This window comes from Protopterus annectens, chromosome 5.part0 (genome assembly GCF_019279795.1).
Source record: "Protopterus annectens isolate FY-2018-M chromosome 5.part0, PAN1.0, whole genome shotgun sequence".
NCBI classification, from domain to species: Eukaryota; Metazoa; Chordata; order Ceratodontiformes; family Protopteridae; genus Protopterus; species Protopterus annectens.
In genome coordinates, this window is record NC_056735.1 from 267866696 (window position 1) to 267891851 (window position 25156).

Genomic DNA, 25156 nt, shown 5'->3' on the forward strand with positions numbered 1-25156 from the left:
ACTCACATTATGTGCTCTCTGCGATTGCATATTCTTCCGTCACCCGTCAAGCGGATCACATGATCTGTTTCTTCAATAATCTCCCATATCCTCTACCACGACTGCTACGTACCCTTCTGTCATACCACGTGGTGTCTCCTTCCCTGTATCCACTGTAGTGTCTACAATCACTATTTACTCTGCTGTGTGTTCCCCTGACCTATGTTCAGATTTAACAGTATGTGGGTAGGTCTTGACCGATATCACTACTGTTAACAGAAACACAATGTAGTCTGGTCCCTGATCTACAATAGAGACAAAAGGCAAACACTCCTTACCTGGGCCTCCTGTTTAAGGCTGCACGTTTTCTTCTTGGGATCCAGTTTCCGCTTTTCAGCCACAGATCAGACAGTAAACAGCCTCTTTACACACAACAATTCAGTCGGAGGTCTTTTCATTCAAGAAGAACCATTTATGCATATTCTCCAGCGTACATGTCTAACCAGCCATGCACTCTGACCTGTAGCTTACCAAGGGAATTCGGATTACAAGGATCACAATGTGAAATAAGTTGTTAAAACCAGACTGTAGTTATCAGTAGGCTTTTCTAAGTGACAGCCGATAACACAGGAGGCTCGGGTTCGGAAAGTTTTAGTAGTGTACACAGGCAGGCTAAATAATATACAGTCCAAGTATGTGAGTTTTGTCTGACTCTATACAGTAAGCAGTTTCTTTATATAGTGTTTACAATCAGCTTTTGCCCACCTTACTGGCGTGGTCGGTCACAGGGCATTTCCAACACTATGGTCCGCAATAGTCTATCCCTGTTTGGGTGCTGGGGTCGTGCTTTTAAAATGTTTTCCCATGGGAATAACACAGCCTTGCAAGGCACCTTGTACATTACAGTATCCTTTTGTGATTGTAGCTGTTTCAAGGACCCTAGACTGTTACGATACAGTGGACAGTTAATTTCTTAATCGTTGCTTTGTCTCTCTGGTAAGGAGTTGTACTGTTATCTTCGATAGAGCTCACAAGGCCATCCTCCTCTGGGGAAGGAGTGCTGTTATGCATGTACATACATTTATTGTTCTGTAACCCAGCAAATAATTAATGATGACAGACATGAGCCTGCTGTACTGCTTACTGCCAGGTTCAGAATTCCATCACACTACAGCTTAGCTTCACCAATTACATGCAGGCTTAGTTCTACTGCCATATTATGCGGTACAATTCAATGCATTATATAGTATTTGAGTCTAAACTGGAACTTCATATGTGTTTCTATATATTTCTGAACAACATCCATCCGGCCATATGCATGTTGTTCCGTCCTTTACCTTGACCGTGTGTATTTGTCCGTCCAGCTCGCTACTCTCCACATGTGATGTCCCAGTTACCCCTTCTTTGCCTGTAGCACCCTGTTAGGTCGTCCTGTTTGGTAGTCACCTGTTCCGCTATATGTGATCGTCTTCTCTGCATAGATAATCATCGATGCGGTGGTCCAACGACCGACTTGTCCACATGTGTACAGTTATGTGCACCGTGTCGTATGCAAACCTAGATGGTTTGGGCGGGTACATACTACATGCGGGATGTACACATTCTGCTGACACATTCACATGCAGCCATTTACATATCTGTACCTGCGGTGGCTTGGTGACATGTGGAATGCGTATTTGCCAGCGTGGCATTGCCTAACACAAACATCTTACCACAGTTCAGGTATGCACATTGTGTGTGGTTGTATAGCTGCACACGGATGCTAGCAGGTTTGGGTGCAGAGGTATACATGGGTGGGACTGACATGTACAATGAGGCTATTGTGTAGTACATCCGAATGCATGGGTTCTGCTTCTGGATATTACACTTCATCATACGCCATCCAGTGTATGCAACAGAGACGTTGCTGGGTGTGGGATATGTTGCTATGCACATGTTTGCCTGTGTTTGAGGTATCTTGCTTCCTTACTGTTGTTATGTCAACACAGCTACCCGGCTATGTACTGTCACTACTGCTTGTGACCATTATGGTTGGCACCTTTTCCAATGCCCATAGTGGGGCATGTTATGTGGAACTACACATACCCACGGCTAGTGCAGTTGACAGAACTTCACTTGTTTGCCATACTATAAGCTTATTCTGTAAGCATTTGGGTTCCTTATTTATGTTCTTATGCCATGTCTGTGTTTCATATAGTAATGTATATGTTTTATGCTACTATTACATGTATATTGCGGGAATTTTCTTGACAGGGGATCGGAGGTCATTTTCCATTTTTACGATTGTTGCAGGGACACAACTGTCCAATCAGGGACTGTCCATGGCACATTGGGACAGCAGGTAACCCTGGTGACCATGCCCATGTCGCTACTGGGGTTTCCACCTTTTCCAGTTTCCGATCTGGGATATTTCCGGGACTCACATCTGACTTTACAGGCCGACACATACAAGCGGTCACTATATAGCATAGAACTTCACTTGTTTGCCTAAATATAAGCTTATTGTTGTGGCAATTTGCTTGCTTATTCTGTTTCTTGTGTCATTTAGGTATTTCTGTTACAGAAATAACCAATTCATGCTACCATTACATTAAATACGGGATATCATTGTGTCCTACAATCGTAGCACATCAGCCATTTCTATCGTTTTTGGGCCACAACTGGCCATGGAGAGACTGCCCCAACCAAACTGGGACAGGTGGTGACCTTAATCGCTGCTCCTATGCCGGTGCGGCGCTGACATCGGCTGTACACCTTCTCTGAGTGTAAACACTGGCGGTGCATTGCGGGAGCAGCGGTCTTATCGTATCCTTTGCTCCTTGGGCGGGTACACTTATGCCTTCGTGGCTTGTATTTGCTTCTCCATTAATTTGGGGCGGGTACTATGTTGGATACTGTACGTGCGTTTCATTCTGCACGGGACCTGGCTGCTGCCATTACTATTGTGGGCGGACCGTGGCTGTCAGCACATTAGGTTGCTCACCTCATGCCGGCTTAGACACGCCTCCAGACGCATCCTACCTGGGCTCGCTCACGTACACTACGCACGTGTCTGTGATTCCGGTGCACTCTCATTAATATGTATATGGCGCTACTGCGCCGGCTATTCACTGCACCGCCGGCGCAAGCCTTACGCCGGCCTTGCGCCGAGCTTCATGAATCCCGGGGACTATTATCACTCTTAATCTTAATGTCATAAACATGTTCAGGTATGTGCTCTCCAAGGCTTTGCTTAGTTTTAGCAATATAAAATGAATCACAAGACAAATAAGAGATTACATAAAATATAAATGTGGAGTTGCAGGTAAAAGCACAGGTGTCCCATAACTTCTATGGCATTTAGCAATAAACCTGCACTGGCTACAGCCAAAACATTTAAATGTGTCAAATGTCGATGGATTATTTAACATTAGAACAACTATCTCTGTCAAATAATTGCTAAGAATTAACATCTCTTTTGCTAATGAGCATAAGATGACATCCAAGTTTCTTCTCTAACTCGATATCAGTGGTCAATATAAAAGATAAATTCTTAATTTAAATATTTTACGATACATAGCATTCACAGTGTATACTAAAGGCAAAGCTGATGCAAAATGAATATTATGTCAATTCTTTAAAAAATGATCTGTACCTTTTTTCTCTATTTCTTCTGAAATAACATCTCTAGGATAGCCTTTCACAATTTCTGTCAATAGTTGCATGCCTTCTTTCTGTTTGTTTGTGTCCATAGTCATTTATTTACCATATAATCTTGGCTTTTAACTATATAATTTTTAACGCAGTTCAGATGCAGGTTAGATTAGAAGTAGACATTACTAACCACATTTTTTATGGCTAATTTTAGTCTTCAAACAACTGCAAAATGCATCTTTATAATCAGCAACATCTAAAAATGTAACATCATTTTAATCAGAAAAACATACAAATTTGAAAAAAGTAGTAGTAGAATTAAGGTACTTTAAAAAAAAATCGGATAATGCTTCCTTAAAACAAATCCATATTATCACCAATAAAATAGCAGCATAACACCAATTTACTAAAATAAGAGTTCTTGTATAAAAAATTGTTTGTCTAAAAAGCCAATACCAAATTGGCACAATGTGGTACCATGGTGGCATCCATGCCCACTTCCTTTTTTCTATGTAGATTTGACTATCAAAAGAAAAAAAAAAAAAAAAAAAAATATATATATATATATATATATATATATATATATATATATATATATACATATATCTATATATATATATATATATGGGCCTACTTCAAAACACTGAAACATTGTGTGTCTGTCAGTTCAGTTATGCTTGAGGTGGAGGGGGTATTACTAATTTGTGCATTGCAACATTTGATGTTATGGGATGTGATGATTTAAATTTTCATTGTTATGTAATTTTGATGTTCTAACTTTTCAGTGTTCTGATTTTTTGATGTTATGGTATAGTAATTCAATGTTTTGAAGTAGACTATATATATATATAAAACATCTAATACATGTTGTGCACAATTAATAATTGCCTTAATTTCTCGTAACATATAGGCATAATCATTAATTAAAATATTGCTCACCCATTCCAAACCCTTATCATGAGGAACCGAAGTATAAAGAGACTTGTCCAGGAATTAATTGAGATCCCTAACATGGACTGTGTGGCCCACAGTAAAAACACCATGTTACCACATATGGTATTTTGTGATTCAAAGACACACTAGACACAATAACGAAATATTTCCTTATGGTGAATCTGCATGTCTCTGAATCATGTTACCTATAATGTAGTGCAGATCGGCATTTCCCATGTTAGGTAACAGTGGTGGTGGCCACACCATGAAAGCAGAGGTACCCCCCCTTCAGTCACTTGCACACACAAATACACAGTAAAACACACAAACATGCACACACATACACATAGACACACCACTGACTTCATATATGCACCTGTTGTCAGATCATCCATAATGTCTTCTTTTCCCTTTCCCACATAATTCAGGTTTTATTACAGTCCATCCACAATGCCAAACATTTGAGATTCACACTTCATATCCTTCAGTAAAGTCATGCTAGGGCAAAAGCTTATTAGGATGGAATGTTTGCCTAATTTTTCCAGTCCCTCCCCTTATTCTGACCACTGGTATCAAGTTAGAGAAGAGCGTTGGATGTCATCCTATGTTTATTAAGAAAGGGGTTGTTAATTCTAAGGACTTATTTGAAGGGAACACTCCCTGAAATTATTGTTCTGATGTAGTATATTTTAAGAAAGCATTAATGTTTGCCACATTTAAATGTTCATATGTTGCTGGTATAGGTTTAATTCCAATTACCCCAACTTTTATTGTGTTAATATAAATAGAAGTTTTGTGTTTTTCACATGTAACTCCACTTTTATAGTTTAAACTGTCTTGTATGTCTTGTGATTCATTTTATCTTGATAAAATTAATTAAAGACTTAGAAATCACATAAATGCATTTTATGACATTAGGATTAAGAGTGATAACAGTACTTTGTTTTACCAACCAAGAGAGTATACAGATTAAAAAAAAATGTATTGTATGTTTTAATATGGGGGACAATCCCACAGAGAATGACAAGGAATTTAAATTGGGCAATGCAAAGTTACACTGAGAATTATTGCTAGATGCATATACCCCACACAGTTTAAATTTTAATATTAATGTTAGATGTCATTTAAAACATAGTTCTAATGTTGTTAGATGAGATTTGTTCAATGTTTTAACAGGCCATGCGAATGTGATCACATGACATATATACATTTTATAAAGAAAGTTTTTCTTGATGTAAGGCATTGTCTGATGAAGTCTTGTGTCATTGTTCCTAGAGACAAAAGTGCTTACAATAAATTTTAGCAGCTGGAGTATTTGCCATCATTGGTGTTCACAGTTGTGGCACTACATATTTGGATATTTTTTTATTTTACACCTTTAGAACATTTTTGATGCCAGTTGTGAGCAATTTAGCTAAATAAACTATTTATGCTTTTGACAGGATTATCTCAGAAAGTGGAGAAACAGCCTTTTGAGAAAACAGAGGAGTGACACAACTAATGAATGTTGGAAATTCTCAAAAACTGATGACTGTTTTAAAGGTTTCAATGTAAGTTTTCACTCGAGGTTGTTCAAGATATACTGCAGAGTGAGTCATACAAGAATGTGTGGGTGGGTGATTGCTTTCTTAGGAATTTTTGTATAGCATATGCGGAACAGAAACTTAAGGGAGTGATCTATTTAACGACCAAGTAATAGTACAGCTGGTTAAGATGAAGTATTCTTTAATGAATTGTTCAAATACCATAATTCACCAGTTAGCTGTTTTCTGAGGGTTTTAATAAACTGATTTTGTTCATTCTTCATTTTTGGTAGTTATTACTTTTCTGTTTTTTTTTTTTAAAAAAAGAGTCAGGGTATGCATGTCTGCAGAACAGGAGACTAATAATTTTTGCTACATATTAAATACAAAGTTCAATAAAATTTCACAATATAATTTGATTTTTTTTTTTACTCTGGTGAGTGAGGAACAAACTTCTGGTGCTCAGGAACAGGGTTTTATGAGTACAGCACATGTTGCAATAAAAACATTTCAGTGCAGGAGGTTGGGTGGGAGTTATATTATTTTCTCCTGAGATATGAAATACACATTTGTCAGTGCAATTAATAAGGAGATATGGGGAAGACTATATTCTGGTTGGGTCTGTGAACTTGTTTAAACTGCAGTATGGCAGAAACCCACTGCACAGTTTGATGAATGAGTTCCTCACATCTGCAGTATAGAGGTATAATGACCCATGTAGGGTGCCTGTTGATTCTGATCTTGTTCATTTATCTTCATGTGGTAGGACTGATATGGATTTTAAAGTGGTAGCACACGGACACAGATAAACATGTGGTTTCTATTTGTTCTTATCAATGCAGATAACATCTATTTTTCAGCTAAGAATGGCAATATAATAGTTTGGAATGAATGTGTACAAATACAACAGGATGAGAGGATTATGCTCAGATGATACATGTTTAATGTTTTTTGTATACCAGATCAGGAGTACAGTGGTATAATTTGGGTTAAGAGATACCGTTTTAAGTAACTGGATGAATAATCTGGAAAAGGGTTGCACAGTGATAGATATTTTACACATTCAAAAAATGTGCAACTACTGGTGGTTTTCTAGGTTTGAAGCACAATGGTATCATCTTTCTTTTTGTGGTGCTTTAACATTTAAAATAAAGCCTTGTAATATTTTAAATACTTAAAGAGTACAATAAAAACTAAAAAAGCTGAAACAATTTCTGTTGTTCATGTGAACAGAGGGCATACTGTAGCTTGTGATTTTCTTCATTATTCATTTAAGGGTTCATTCTGCATTTTAACAAACATTTTATTCAAACATGTTATCTTTTTCTGTGACATCAAATAAAATCACAGAAATATAAACACACAATATAAGCAGACAGCATATGCAGTCACATCATTACTGTTGTAGCTGAAGAAATCAAAGTAAAGAAGATGAAGACCCTCATACAACAATCATGCGGTTTATCAATTCTGCAGTGAATGCAGCTGTCCATGTTAACAGCAAATTACTTAATTATCTTACTTTACAAACTACACCCAAGCAGAAAACATACTGAGAGGTCATAAGAACTGTGAATCTCTCCTCTGTCCAGCAATCAAAGGAGCCTGAATCCTCACCACTGACACTAGTGAGAGATGTTCACTTGGAACGAAAATAGATAAACATAGCTCTTTGCACCAAACACAATTTCCCTTAAGGGCACACAGGGAACACACTCTGTCCAGGTGTTGGCTTTCCCTCTCTCTCTAGGCCCCCCCCAGTAAGACTCCACACTGGCACAGCTGTAGAGTTGTGTCTATCACCCTCTCTGTGAAACCAGTGCTCTGTGTCCCTGCTCCAAGTACCTGACACACACACACTCTTTGAGATTTGATTTTCACAAAAACACACACACCTGGGTAAGACTGGCACAGATTTACCTGCTATGCCCCCTTCTGCCCAGACCATAAGGTAGGTGCTAAAACCAGAACACTCCAAAGCCAGCTACTCTAATGCTCTTACAAGGGTACCTAATTATACTGAGTAGAATTAATACTAATACAAATGGTAGAATTTCAGCAATGCAGCAAGGCTTTCAGGAGTGGCCAAATAAATATAAGTACTTCAAAGGTTAAATATGCTCCAAAAAACAGCCACAATGAAAAGTTTAAATATATTTAATAATAAATAATAAAAGAACATGAAAGGACTAAATATTTTTTATCAAACGTGTTGAACAGGAAAGTCTGACTAGGGCAAAGCCTATTTTCAGCGGAAGCCTGGGGAGAAATGCTCCAGAAGCATGTTTTTGGAATGTGGGAGGAAACTGGAATACCCAGAGGAAACCCACATGAATGCAGGGAGGATGCAGACTCTGCACAGAAGGCACTCCACCCGAGTGAGGTGTCAACATTAACTGCTGCTCCACTGCCCCACTCACATGTGTGCAAATATCTATTTACAATAAATACCAGAGTTTCAATCACAGGAAATATTAAAAATAACACAGATGGAAAGATTCATACAGGCACAGAAAAACAATACTAATCTCACTATATTTTCCTGACTGATCTAAAGAATTACTGTTTCATACTTAATAAAGCAAGACAAAATGAAGTGGGTGAGTGGTCTTGCCAGTTCCAAAAGAATGTGCTCTGAGATTTCTGTCTCATCTAGTATTAAAACATCATTTATTCAGTGCTGGCTTACAGAATTGCATCACACACATCTGGTCATCTGAATTCTGGTTGTCACACTACCCCCTTTACTGGAAAATGAACCACAAATAGAGTTTAGCTAAGATGTGTTATAGCATCTGGAAGATATAAAACCATTTAAAAACTTCCACCCTTCCAGGGTGGAAATTAGTTCACCCCTAAGGACAACACAGTAGGATTCCTAGTCCTCCTGGTTTTCACAGACATTTTGTGAAAATTTCAACAGCTACAATATAGTCTAACATGTAGGTGTATTTCTTTTCTGTCCAACATGGCCCACTGTTGGTGCATTTTTTAACAAAGCAGATTTACAAATACATTTTCAGCACAAGCACCTGTACAAGTCTGTTTGATACACAAATGACATATAATTCTTTACAAAACTCCAGCTAGTTTTGCTGGCGTATGTTAAACATCCACTGCCCTACTTCTTCTGACATAGCTGGCAATAACTCATATCATCAAAATAACAACATAACGTGAACCAGTGTAGCTTTGTACAACTCTCTGTTGTCTTGTTAATGCTCCTCTGTCATCTACTGTCAGATTATTAAGTGTGAAGAATGGCCCCAAACTGGATGTTACATTTATACCAGCATGCACTTCAACTGTACTGCAAAGTATAAAATAAAGATGGGGAAGTTCTAGTGAACATACATGAAATATGACAATAATGCCCAAAAAATACAGTTAATTTATAGTTTGTAAAAAATTCTAAACAGTGCACTATTCACAGTTTTCACTGTAAGCAATCACATAAAGTAGATAAGCATGTACGGTAAAAGTAAGCATCATGTTTAAAAAATGAGCATAGCAGTTTATCAAAGTGGTCAATTATGACTGAATAATTATTTGCAGATTTGAGTTGTATTATAAGATTTATAGTTATTCATTTTCCACATAAAACTAAGACTACAAGGGCACATAATTTGAAACACACTTCCATGTATTATTAATATTTGTACATTCTGTGACATTCTGACTCAGTCAGCATTAATTCTGTTGGTAAATCATTGAATATATTAATCTCATAACCATGCCAAAGGAAAGATTTATTTTTCTTTGCTGCAACTAGCATTTGAAATGCACTAGATGTGCTTTATAATCAAACATATACTGAAGGATGTCATGCTTGGAAGGGAAGATATACAGTACTATGCAATCTTTCCCCAGTATATGAACTGAGAGTTTTAGGGAGTTTCGTACAAGGTCAGATATATCTTATACAGCTTCTCTAAACATGTCATCTCAAAGGCCACTTACTGTGATGATTCTTCTTGGTCTTCTATCTAATAACACAAGGGCTTCTTTAAAAGTGATTGAAAGTTGCTCCAAATAATATAATTTAGGAAGCATTGTATTTTGACAGTTTTTCAGGTTAGATATTTCTCTTTATATATTCAGATATTCTTGTTGTTACAAAGTCAGATTATAAATTTCCAATAAATGTATATATTTCTGCTATTTTTTGTCATTCTTTTATTTTCAGGGCAGCTCTGAATAGTACTATTAGCTTCTGCTAAGTAACAGAAGAATTTTCAGATTTTCTGACACTGGATGGAGGTGTACTAGAGGCCTACAATTCCAAGTTGAAAGCATTTCTCTTCCCCCTCCATATACATTTGTAATTGACTATCTTTATTGTGGCAAACTGTTGAAATCTTATTTTATTGAGAAGCGGGAACATTGAGGAGAATCCAATTGTTTGTTTTTCTACACTTCCATATCATTGCAGCCATTTTATTTTTATTTTTTTGCCATTTTCCAAGAAACCCACAGGGTATATCTAGAGTTTTAAAATATACACTTTCACAAAGCCACATACAGTAAACTAAAATTATTCTAGCAGAAAATCTTGGAAAGTTCGTTTTAGCATACAGTATACAGGTTTGAATGATACCACCTAATTATTTTGGCTTCTAGCCCTGAACACCAAGTTGTGGTCTTCTGAGTGATATATTTAATTATTTTGGGGTGATGATATTTAAATCAGATACTTATCATACCACCTCAGTAAAAAAAATGTTAGTAAATGAGCAGTCCATTTGTGATGAAATTCGCTAAGCAATTTCTAGTCTGAGCAGAGCGAAGTAGCACCACAAAGTGACCTTCCACTCCAGCACCATGTTGTCTGCACCAAAAAACAGGTCATCCAGAGGGAATATTTCTTTTTTATTTCTGTGTCCCTGTATATCATGACCAGGGAAATAATAGTGCATGAGGGTTCAGTCCTATGAAGGAATTTAAAAAAGACTCGCAAACACTGGTGGTTGGGGGAGGGTAGGAACTATTATGCTGCACAAGATGCTTTACCTGGTAAGTCTTTTACTTCTTCTTTTTGACTTTTTTATATAGAAATATATATGAAAGAATATATAATTTTTGATTTTCCCACATCTCCTCTTTCAAATAATATATAATCATAACCAGTTTTACCTATAGTCATGCCCCTTCCAGATGGCACAAAAACAGCATAAGTTTAACATTGTAATTATTACATCTCAAAGTGATTCACATTGATTAACGTCATTGAAATATTTTAATCAATTAGCACTGATTGGGATCTCTTTATTCCAGCATTCAAATAGAATTCTTTTGGTCATTAGGCTTGCTAATTATATCAGCTTTAACAATGCATTAGACAAGTTGGAATCTTTACCTAGTATCCATACAGAATATGTACAATAAATCTTAATATCAGACACTGGAACTACTAACACAAATGTTTTCACTCACCATTCTGAAATAAAAGGACAGTCCCATCATGTGTGTTTCTAGGAGCTGATCTCTCCACAACCATGCCAGTGTAGTTTGTTATGATAATACCATCCTAGTCTGTGTGGAGTTAAGTAAGCTCTGAATATTTTTTTTTGTTGGGCAATTCTGTTCCTACAGGATTTTATCAAACCTTGGTATTGCTTCCAAAGAATTAAACATTCTGAAAATTGTATAACCTAGTTTAATTAATTATTCCATTGACTATTAATTGCTTTTTAATCCTGTGAATTAAAGCTTTGTATATTTTTGTATGATAAAAATGATGCATTATTTTTATTTTTAAGTATATTGTTAATATCAAGATATTTTAAAGTAAAACAAATGCTCATTTTCTTAATTCGTCTATTCACCATAAGTGAACATAAAGATGCATATTTTATTACTTATCGTCTCAGTTTAATGACATTTAAAAATTTAAATCAGCTGAAGAAAAGCTAGTCACCTTTTCACTGGATCACATTTTCCATTTCAATAGCATGGACAAACATGAAGAAAGAGATAAGTCTGCCCGGGAAAACTGAAGATTGAAAATCAACTTTCTATATTTTAAGGTAGATCCCCTTAACACTTTCATATGGCGATCCTGAGTATGTATTGAGCTTCTTACCTCACACCATGCAGGGAATCTTTACTGCCATATGCTATTTATTATAGTGAAAAGGGATGATCTATGAATTTATTCCTTTTGTAGTAAATAAATGAAACACAGCACTCCTATATCTTTAATATTATAGCTGAAACTTATCACTTGACCTAATTAATTATTTTCATGGAACTCAGGGGCAGTCATCCCTCCCAAAAAGTTTAGACCAAAGTATCCTGAATTTATTATACTACAAAAAAAAAATCAGGTGGCACCAACATATTCATAGGCTCACAGGCAAATACTAGGCTATCCAGCTGTAGATTATTAATGTCCTAGCCAATAACCAGAGGTCAGAATCAAACCCTATACCTTGTATCTCTAAGGTAAAGACCTTAATCACTATAGAATAGTTCTTATTTATATAAAATCCAGTAATTTGTAAGATGTCTTTCAGTAAATTAAATAAATGTATTACTGAGTGTGTAGTGGTCTCCATAATTATAATCAAGTCATCTCTTGAGAATTTCAAATGAATAATGTTTATGTTGACAGGAATAATTTTATTATCATATGTAATAGCATCAATGATCAGGTTAATTGCCAAAAGAATTAACGTGGGAGATAAAGGACAGCCTTGTCTTACCTCCATTTTTGTTCATTTGGGACTACATCCTGCCATTTAGAGTTAAATAATACAGCAAACTCTCAGTTAAATGGAACTCAAGCAACCATAACTCTCAAGAAACCAGAAAAAAGAAATCAAAGAAATACAGTACAATTTTCATGTGTTGCCCTTTCTGGTCCCCCCCCCCCCACAAAGAAACATACCTTACGTTTTTAGAGTTTTAAAACGGAAGATAGGAATAAATTCCCTCTCTCCCCAACCTAAGAACAAGTCAAACCAAACAAATAGTATAGGGTACAGTATTAGTTAGGCCTATTTTTAATAGTAACACTCAAGCAGCCAGAAACATTAGTTATCTGGCATCTACAAATCCCCATGGGTGCTGGTCAAATGATAGTTTACTGTATTTAGTTTTAAAAAAATAAAGCAAAGAAGTCTTTTTTTCTCTTGTCGGATACACCTATATAATCTAAAATATAAAAAAAGATGTTCCATCAATTGAATCAAAGGCTTTTTTGGGGCATTTAAGAACAGAATATAACATCTCTTTTTAACATGTTTTTAAATTATTTTTGCAAAATAAAATACATGTTTGTAACATTTTGATATGGATCCATAATGATCTACCACTCACAAAACCATACTGAAAGAAGATATTGCTTCTGTGGTTTGCTTTACATTACACAAGCTTAACACTTTTGTTATAATTTTGTTTTCAGCCTTTGGTAATGAATAGATTCATAGGTTCATAGGTATTTACTAGGCTAATGGCCCTGGAGCCTTTACAAGCCTAACCCATAGAAGTGCCCTGGCATGTTGAATATATCTATAGTTCACTAACTGCACTCAATGCTTGTTGATCTTATGAAACAGAACTCCAGCTAATGAGAAATGGCTTTCTACTAAATTTGGAGAATTTGATAAGAAAATAAAGAGTCTGAGAACATAGAATAAAAGGATGTCAATAAATGTTTTATAAAGTTCAACAAGAAGTGACTCTCTTCCCAGAGCGTTTTGGTTTTCAAAAGACAATATAACTTGTTTAATAGATTATATTAAAGCCACTAATAAGCCCAGTTCATCAATCTTTTCAAGTTTTTATAAAAAAAACTCCTCATACTGTGAATATTTATATATAAATGTTATTGTAATTTATATTTGCCTCCTGCTGAATTGAAAAAAAAAATATGTTATAAAAATCTGTCTTGTTCTTAATTTATTTATTTATAAAGTATTAAAGAATGATCCATAAATGCCAGCTTGCTAATATATATCTTTATTGACTTTATCTTGTGTATCCTTTCACAGATCTTCAAATAAGTTCAATAAAAAACAATTTTATGAGTCAGTTGATATATGTACTTTGCAAAATTTATCTGATATAATTTATCTAGTAGCTCAAGCTACTCGTTGAGAAGACCTGTTTTCTGCCACTTCTTTTTCTTTCCCATTAAGATTAGCTAAAATAAAAAACACAGCTGTAATATCCTTAAAGGAAGTCCATTTACACATAACTAGGCATCTCAATCATTTTGTGACTAAAATGTAGCAATTTCGGCTAAATTTCCATTGTAATATATATATATATCTAACAAGGGCAGTTAGCCTAGTACTAACCTATTTAATAAAATAATTTAATATTAATAACAAACTACAATAAAACTGAGTAATACATTAACTGTGGCTACACAAGTATTAAGAAACATTTGTGATGCATACATATGCAGAAAGTCTACCTTCAATGTCTGTGTAGTGTTGGCTATGCAAAGATAAGAGAGGTGTTATTCTTCCATCAGCATCTACAGGAGGCATTCCTTTACCAGAGTTTCCAGTCCCTTACACAGAGATGGGCAATCCAGCATTAGCTGCTGAGTCCTACCACCTATGGTCAACTTCTCCAGCACCTGGGGGCATGCTTGAACCTTCATCACTGAAACTGCAGTGAGAGATCATATTCCTATGTGCTGCAGAGCCACTCTAAAGTTAGAGTATTTAATTGTTAGCATTGTGAATGCACACATGCTTTTTCATAATCTGCAGCATATGGACAACATTTCTTGAAATATGGTGATTTCTGGCAATTTGGACAGTTTTTGGCATGAAAGAACATGGGATTTCTTTCATATGATTTTTTTTTGTTCCATTGATAGATATACTATTTATGTGAGGTTCTGTACTTTTGTTGCATTGATAGGTATACTATTTATGTGAAGTTTTGTACTTTTGTTCCATTGATAGATATACTATTTGTGTGAAGTTCTGAACTTTGTTCCATTGATAGGTACAGCATTTCTGTGAAGTTCTGTACTTTTATTCCATTGATAGGTATAGTACTTCTGTGAAGTTCTGTACTTTCGTCCATTGATAGGTATACTATTCTTGTGAAATTCTATACTTTTGTTCCATTGATTGGTATACTATTCTTGTGAAGTTCTATACTTTTGCTCCATTGATAGGTATACTATTCTTGTGAAGTTCTATACTTTTGCTCCATTGATAGGTATACTATTCTTGTGAAGTTCTATACTTTTGCTCCATTGATAGGTATACTATTCTTGTGAAGTTCTATACTTTTGCTCCATTGATAGGTATACTATTCTTGTGAAGTTCTATACTTTTGTTCCATTGATAGGTATACTATTCTTGTGAAGTTCTATACTTTTGCTCCATTGATAGGTATACTATTCTTGTGAAGTTCTATACTTTTGCTCCATTGATAGGTATACTATTCTTGTGAAGTTCTATACTTTTGCTCCATTGATAGGTATACTATTCTTGTGAAGTTCTATACTTTTGTTCCATTGATAGGTATACTATTCTTGTGAAGTTCTATACTTTCGTTCCATTGATAGGTATACTATTCTTGTGAAGTTCTATACTTTTGTTCCATTGATAGGTATACTATTCTTGTGAAGTTCTATACTTTTGTTCCATTGATAGGTATACTATTCTTATGAAGCTCAGTATTACTCCTGAGGTGTTGCGTCTGTTTTATTGATGAAGGTGAACACTGCTGAGTTCTTCTGGAGATCAGCTGGGGTACATTGTTCATCTAGACTGCATTTATTTCATGCTGTGTCATGGTAATTAAATTTTCCCATATATTTTTCAGCAGATTAACAAAGCAACTCTGTTTGACTGTGTTTGTTCTATTTTTACACATATTTATCCAGTTTATAGAGTTGCAGTCATTTTATATATGTTATGCTCTTAATTGAAATTATATTTTTCACTAAGAATTATTACAAGATTGTTAATATTGTTAACCACTAGAATAACAGGTGTTATGTTAGCATGCATTTTCTGAAGTGTATGAAATCTGAAACTCAAATGTCTGTCATTGTTTTGTAACTTCACTTCTCAATGATTTCCAGAAAATCACAAATTTTATGAAGAACAGGCCAAAATATGGGGCAAAAATCTGAACATTCTGTGAAAGTTTGGACAGTTGACAGGTATGCATATGTCTTGTGTAGGGGCAGAACCCTCAGCTCTATGATCCTCTCATTGTTAAAGCGGAATGTGAAGACTGCTGAACTATTGACTGTTTTGTATCATGAAAAGTGAAATAAAAGGATTACAGTCAATAAGTCAACACAAGATTTCTCAGCAAGATTTTTCAACATATGCATTTGTTCATTTGTTGTTAGTTGCTCGATATAGGAATGACTTTTTCCTGTTTGAGCTGTATTAACTTTTAGGTTGTTTGAGATTGTAGTATCCTCAAAAAGCAATATTTTTATTCTTGTTTTAATGATTGTACTTTCTCAGAGGTGTTGTGACCTTGGAGTGAGAATAGTTTAGTAAAGGGGATGGAGTGGGATTCCCCTCGGTAAAGTATGTGTCTTAATATTGCTTTATGTTGTAATGCATTTGTGTAACTGGTGTACTCATACAACAATGTTTGCACTTAAGCTGTCAGTTCTAAGCTTTTTTTCTGAGATGGCTGTGCTCCGGCACATATTATCTTGTGGATTATATTAGGTCTGATTTGTCTTACTGAAGTGGAAATAAGAAGTCGCGATGAAATTTAGCAATTCCTCTTCATTTTCCTTTTTGTTTCCCAGGTGGCCCACCAAAAGCAATGGATACATTACCTTCTAGTTGGCTCATTCATTTCTGTTTGAGGACAAGTTCCAGGTTCATGCCCAGGCCATCTCATTGTCTTAATTAAGGTCCAGTTGTTCCTGGGCTAGAGTGGAGCTTTACTGTGCCCATTCACCCCAGGGACAGGAATCATGAGCTATGGAATGGTCCGGTCTGGGAGTCATGTAGGTCCTGCCCTCCCCTGGCCTAACCTTTCCCATCAGTCACCAGTGGCCACAATTTGCTGATGCTCAAGGGACTAGTCATACCTCCACACATTTGCATGCATATTGCACACAGCTATTAGGACCCAATCCAGCTGCTTCCTGCTGCAGTCCAACTTACTGACTGGGGACAGCACATGTTGGTCAAGTTACATTCTTCACGCCTGGTAAGTAATCTGAAATTGTGCATTCACTCCCACTCAACCCATATGACCCTTCCAGTGTCCAAGCCACTAATTATAGTAGTCTGTGGTACCATATGGCATTAATCTCTCTCCGTCAGAGGCAAGGGCAGTATTTTCTCTTCCATTTTTCATAAAACAAGGTTTATAAGCGGTCATGTTACTGTTTTAATGATTTATTTTGAGTCAATTTATAACCCCAATATTTAAAAACATTTGACTCTAGATCTGCAGAACAGATACAGTTTTACGTTAACTTCTTACATTACTGTTTTCAGTATCTGGATACGGTTTGTACAAGATTGTATTATCAGCTGTGGGCATAAGATATACATTTGCTAAGAAACAAAATATCCTGAAGAGAAATTACTAAAGCTAGTTTCCATTTTAGTTTCCCGGTTCAAGCAATTAGTATCTTAATTTAAGTTAATATTATACTTTTTATCAATACAAAGATAAGCACATATTTTATGATTTTGATTTGAATTTTAGTAACCATATATTATTTTCAAGGTTACTTACAGATATTTTGCAGTCTAATGACATGGACAGGAACATTAGTAAGTTAATTTTATATTATGAACTTTATACTAGAGTACAGAGCTGGTTAATGTTATCATGCCAATAGTAATATAAATATTGGCTATCAGACGTTAGGTTGCAAAACAACATATTTTATGCTGTTTGAAATACGTCAAATCCCTTATCCAAATGACATTTATATTATCAGAAAAAATAGGGCAATTATCTTTGACTTATAAAATGTAACAGCTTGAGTTTATCTTGAGGGATATCCCACAATGCCTTGTAAGGACTATTTACAGTTTAGGGTTTTCAGTGTAACACAGAATGTTATGAAATGAAAACAAGTAGAGGAGAATCTGATGTGTGGAGCATTTATGACAGAGTTTTGTGACTGTGAACAATGCAGCTCTGCACTCCATTCTTATAAGCCTACATAATGCCTTACAGGCCATATATGGTTAAAATCTAAAGGAATAATAAATGGACTCTAATCTATTGTAGTGGTGATAGAGGACAGATAAGGACAAGGAAAACTGAGACTGGCCTCTCTTAGGAGTTTCAGCCTTCTTAGTAAAACATATGCATTGCATCTAACAGCAGAGGTAAATGTGTGTGTGTGTGTGTGTGTGTGTGTGTGTGTGTGTGTGTGTGTGTGTGTGTGTGTGTGTGTGTGTGTAACAGCCAGACTATTAAATACGAAGAAAAGACCTTGTGCATCTAATACTGTGCCATCCTAACGCTCTAGTTTCATCTTTTTTCCTAATAGCAGCCAAATGTTCCTTAACTCAATCAGAAAGCCAGATTTAGATGTCATGACTTTACAGCTTTCAAATTTCTAGTTTTAGAACAGATTGAGCAGTTTTTTTGGTGACTTTGACACTTTTCTGCTAAAAGAACTCCATTGGCATTTACTTTTAAATGCTGAGATGGTTCCGGGGCTGAATGAGAGCTTGAATCTCAAATGCGCATTACGCTGGTTTGCATGAACCTATTTGGACACATCCCACTCTTTTTGATTAGCTACTGTATTTACAGCTGGTTGTTTCTAGATTGCTGATGGACAAATTTCTGTAAACTTGAAGATGGAGAAATGGTAAAACAGCTTGTGAGAATTTTCATCTTAGAAAGAGGGTTGCTGACAAAATCTATGCAAGAAGTGTGAATAATGCTAAACCCAAAGATAAAGGGGAGTATAATAAATAAAGAATCCCCTAGGTCCATCTCATGAATTAATACAAATGGGAAAATTTTGCCAAGGGATAGTGAGCAAAGCAGCAGCAATGGTGGGGTATGGAGGACCACCTGTCTTTGACATAAGCTGTTAGGTACCACAGTTAGCCATGTAGAAGAGGTGTCAATCAGTCCTTGCAGTCAGTGCCATAAAAATTGAAACCTCTGTTATTGTAGCTGCTTAAATGTCAGTCAGTCACTGTTTGTGTGTTAGGAATTGTAGGAAGCAGCTTGATAGTACTTTGCTATAGTTACAAAATGTGTTTTACACAATTTTGAAAAGAACCGTCATAAAGATACATCTCAGTTCTTTGTTTACCTTAAAATCCTTCTTTAAGAATGAAATACAGTTGGCGTACTGTAGCAAAGAGCTTGTATAGGTCTTTGTAGCAATCTTTTTGACACACACACACACACACACACACACACACACACACACACACACACACACACACACACACACACACACACACACACACACACACAGACACATACACACACGCACACACACACACAAATATATCTTTTACCCATAACCTTAAATCATTTAATGCCACTTTTTCCCAGCATGACCTTCGTGACCCACATTTTTACTTCCACTTTCCTAACTTTTTACCTACCTACCCTTGTAGGGTATCTTTTTTGATTCACTCAGCTATTAGTAGCTCTCTTTTCTCTTTCCATTTCCATGAACATTCACCCACATTCACCCCCAAAACATATCCAGTCATTTGTCACTTCTTTACTACATATCCTATTGTATATATTTGTAAATTTCTCACACTGCTTGCATTCCACTAAAACCTACTACATATGTAAATTGCCAACATCTTCCTTACTGCACATGCAGCACCTAGTTGCAGTGTACTTTACTTATTCTCTTACCTGCCTCCTACTCCTATACCACCTGTGTGAAATGCAGATCATGGGCCAGACACGCCATCCTTAAGCACTTTCTCATTGGTTCACAATCCCTCTTCTAACCACATAAGTCCTTGTAGGTAGGCTGCACTACATCTACAAATGTTTCTAGGACTTCAAACCATCACAGGACTGTCCAAATCAGCTTTCTTGGGACCTTGTCTTATGCTTTCTCCAAGTCTAGCAATGTCCAGTTTGTCTCTTTCCTAATCTGTAGCTCCCTCTCAAGTATCTGTCTCACTACATACAGTGGATCAGTTGTGCTGCATCCTGACCTGAATCCAAACTGCTTATATCCCATCTTAATTTGTATTACTCTACCTATTAATTTATCAATCACCCACTCCAGAATTTTCATGCAATGTGATAGGAGATTGATGCCTCTGTACTTCCCACCGTTGTGAATGCCCCCTGTGTTCCTGAACACTGATATTACCTCTGTACTGCCCACCGTTGTGAATGCCTCCTGTGTTCCTGAACAGTGATATTACCTCTGTACTGCCCACCATTGTGAATGTCCCCTGTGTTCCTGAACACTGACATTACCTCTGTACTGCCCACCATTGTGAATGTCCCCTGTGTTCCTGAACAGTGATATTACCTCTGTACTGCCCACCATTGTGAATGCCCCCTGTGTCCATGAACACTGATATTACCTCTGTACTGCCCACTGTTGTGAATGTCCCCTATGTTCCTGATCACTGATATTACCTCTGTGATGTCCACCATTGTGAATGCCCCCTGTGTGCCTGAACACTGATATTGGTATGCTTATTCTCCAGTGATCTGGGGTACATCTTTCTCTCCACACTGTGTGATAGGAGATTGATGCCTCTGTACTGCCCATTGTTGTGAATGTCCCATGTGTTCCTGAATAGTCATATTACCTCTGTACTGCCCACCGTTGTGAATGCCCTCTGTATTTCCGAACAATGATATTACCGCTGTACTTCCCACTGTTGTGAATGTCCCCTGTGTTCCTGAACAGTGATATTACCTCTGTACTGCCCACCATTGTGAATGCCCCCTGTGTTTCTGAACAGTGATATTACCTCTGTCCTGCCCACTGTTGTGAATGACCCTGTGTTCCTGAACAGTGATATTACCTCTGTACTGCCCATCGTTGTGAATGCCCCCTGTGTTCCTGAACATTGATATCGGTACGCTTATTCTCCAGTGATGTGGGGTACATCTTTCTCTCCACACTGTGTGATAGGAGATTGATGCCTCTTGTACTGCCCATCGTTGTGAATGTCCCCCGTGTTCCTAAAAACTGATATTACCTCTGTACTGCCCACCGTTGTGAATGACCCTGTGTTCCTGAACACTGATATTGGTATGCTTATTCTCCAGTGATCTGGGGTACATCTTTCTCTCCACACTGCAATTTTCAGCACTTCCAATAACATTCTAAGATTAAAGAGAACTCAATCTTATTTTTATGTTGTATGTGCACCCCCCCCCACACACACACACACATTTCAAGGGCATCCACTAAAGGGATTGGGGCAAATGCATGCATTTGGAACATAGAAGAAGAATACCTGGCAACCTACTTCTGTTTCTGCCTTGATCATGCAAACTCTGCATGTACTGGAGGCTGTCTACAGGGAATTATTCTAGGGAGACAGATAAGACTCATAAGGAAGCAAGCAAAGTGAATCTTTGGTAACAGCATAAATATACTAACACCATGCAATGAAATTAACATATAAATTCCAGCAGTTTGGTATAGGTTTACCACCAGTCAGGAATTTTAATTCTCAGATGACTAATGGTGTTATCAGTGTCATTTCAGCAGAATTACAGGGGAATCAGCTTTACAGTCAGTCCTGAACCATTTTAACACTTTTATCTGATTATATTGCATGGAATTATATTCTATCTGAAAACATATTCTTCACATTAAAAGGCCTTATAGATATTAGGGATCTGACAGCATATTTGTGTTTTTGATCATTTGTTTAGACTGAGCATATTTTTTTTTTTTTTTTTTTTTCAAAACAGGTTTATTGTTTTAACATATAAGAGAAATATCATAACAATTTTATACAAGTAATTAAACACAGGTATTATTATAATATTCAACAAAACAACTAAAGTATTTACAAAGACATCCACTACAATCAGATCAATTAATTAAACTAAAATACCATGCTATTGAAATTAAAATTTTTTTAATTTTTTAACAAATTTTGTAAATTATCCCATACAATAAAATAAGATGTTTTTCTATTTGTTCTAGTCCTAATTGTGTTTATTTCCATATGGCACACTATATTCATAACATTTTTAAATTCATTGAACGAAGGAGGTGTATCTGAAATCCAATTTCTAGTTATTATTTTTCTGGCCACTGCTAGAATAGACCATAACAAGGGAAGCTTAACCTTTTTAACACTTTGAGGTACAAGTGTGTTGAATAATATAAGAGATTTAGAAATAATGAAATTATCTGTAAAAAGAGCCTGCAAAAATTCATTAATTGACTTCCAGTATTCTTTCAATTTTATACAGTCATAAAACATATGAGCCCAGTCAGCATTAATTTCTACATTACATCTCTTACATAGATTATCTTTATTATTTATTTTATTCATCATCAAAGGTGTATAAAAAGATCTATGTAAAAATTTCCATGTATAAAGTCTCCAGACAATGGAAGACGTAGTTCTATAAGCAGATTCCAATATATATTGTTTATCTTGTTGATTTGGTGGGTCCCCATTAATAGAAGTGAAATAATTCCAGTATGAATCTACACTGTAAAAGTTTCTTGTCTGATAACTTTATGTATGTATGAAAGTTTACCTTTATCAGAAACTTTATGTTGTAAATTTAATATCAAGTAATCAATCAGTGTTGGAATAGATTCTTTAACAGTTATAGACATTAAATCTATTTTATTAATGAGATGTTGTCTAAAGGTCTGAACCTCTAACCAGCAAGTTTCTCTTAGATCAAATTCTTGTTTTAAGAAATCTAGATTTTTAACTTTATTATCAGATATCAACTGATACCAGTACTTTAGATCATTATCTATAGCTAAATGAGTTCCTTCAGAAGTAGATGACAAAAGCATACCCTGAGTATACATTATAGGAAATACAATAAAATTCCATTCCCTATACTTAGGGTGCATGAATATAAAGTTACGATAACTAATAATAATATTTAATAGGTGAAGTACAAAATTCCTTTAGTAACCATAACATGGAGTTATTTACAATCATATTTTTATGTGTTAAGGAGATTTTCATGAAGTGTATACTAATTAGCTCCCAATAATCTTTCCATTTTGTGACATATGACTGATCTATTAATAAAGTAATAACTTTTACAATAGAAGAGATAGTATATAAATTAAAGTCTGGAAAATAAATACCCCCTTGAGACCAGCTATTAGTATGTTTCTTTAATGCAATCCTAGGTATATTAGGTGCCCATAAGAAATTTAACATTAGTGTGTTCAGTTTCTTGATAATTATTTTTGTAGGTGGAAGTATTATTGATTGTATTAAGTATAAAATCTTGGGGAATATTATCATTTTAATAATTGTAAGTCTCTCCTCCATAGTAAAAAACATATTATTCCAGGTATTAAAAAGATTTTGTATATTAAGAAAACAGGTATTATAATTATTATATATAATAGATTTAATATCTTTAGATAGTATTATACCTAAATAAGTTATCTGACCTGAATTGGGTACATATTTAGTAAAATCACTAATGAGAATATTTTTTCATGTATATATAGGTAGTATTTTAGTTTTTTCTTCAATGAATATTAAACCAGAAATACTTTTAAAATTCATCATGTTATCAAATAGAGACTGTATAGAAGAATTAGATCCTGCTGATGTAATTAGAACATCATCTGCAAAAAGTTGAATTTTGGATGTTGTATTTTCATCTATTTCAAAACCCTCTATGTCAGTACTGTTTCTGATCAAATGAACCCAAGGCTCCATTACTAAAGTGAATAATAGTGGAGAAAGTGGACATCCTTGTTTTGTGCCTTTAAGAATGGGTATTTTTTGTGAAACATATGTTCCTACCTTAATATAAGCCAATGTTCCTTTGTATAAATGTTCAATTAGATTTACAAATGTATCCGAGAAGTTTGTGCACTTCATTAAGGTAAACAGATAGTCCCAGCTTACTGAATCAAATGCTGAACTTATATCAAGACTAATAAGTGTTAAATCTTTCTTTTTCCTATTTGCAAAATCTATTAATGTTAAAGTTCTTCTTATATTATCAAAAGTATTTCTATTTACAATGAAGCCTGTCTGATCTATATCTATAATGCCGGGAATGATTGTCTTCAATCTATCAGCAAAGATATTCATAAACATTTTATAATCAACATTAAGTAATGAGATGGGCCGATATGAAGAACATCTAGTTGGATCTTTAATAGGTTTTAAAATTGGTGAAATAAATGTATATTGCCAAGATGGGGGGGTTATTAACTCAGTTTGGGCCAAAATAAAAACCTTATGTATTAATGAATATGTATTTTTAGAAAGGATTTTATATATCTCTGGTATAATACCATCATTACCCGGTGCTTTGTTTGATTTAAGCTTATTTATTTGTGTAATAACTTCTGTATATGAAATACTCTTGTCCAATAGTTTAATCTGTTGTTTATTAAGCTTTTTATTCATATTTGTGGTTATAAACTCCTTTATTTTATCTTTAGGTTCCATGTTAATATTATTATGGTTAATTTTGTGAAAGTGATTTCTAAATTCATCTAGTATTTCTGGTATACTAGAAACATTCTTCTTTTTCCTTAGAAAAAAGATTTATTTGATATGGTTTTGTTTATTCAACCTTTTTGTTTTATTTTTAAATCTATGTAAGTATTTGGGGCTTATTGAATAAGACAAAAACTTGTATTTCTCTAAAGTTATTTTAACTTTATGAGTTAAAATTTCTTTGTATTTCTCATTTAGTTTGTTTATTTCTTCAATAACTTTCTTGTCCATAATATTTTCTTTATTATTATGTTTATAAGAGTCTAATTTACTTTGAATATCTAACAATTCCTTATCCCAAGATTTCCTTTTATTATTATACCATCTGATACTTTGTCCATATAGATATGATTTTAAGGCATCCCAAACATAAACAATGGAGACTTCAGGAGTGTTATTTATGTCTAAAAATGTTTTACTTCTGAAAGTATATATTCTTTATAGTCTTTTAGTTGAGTTAAGTAT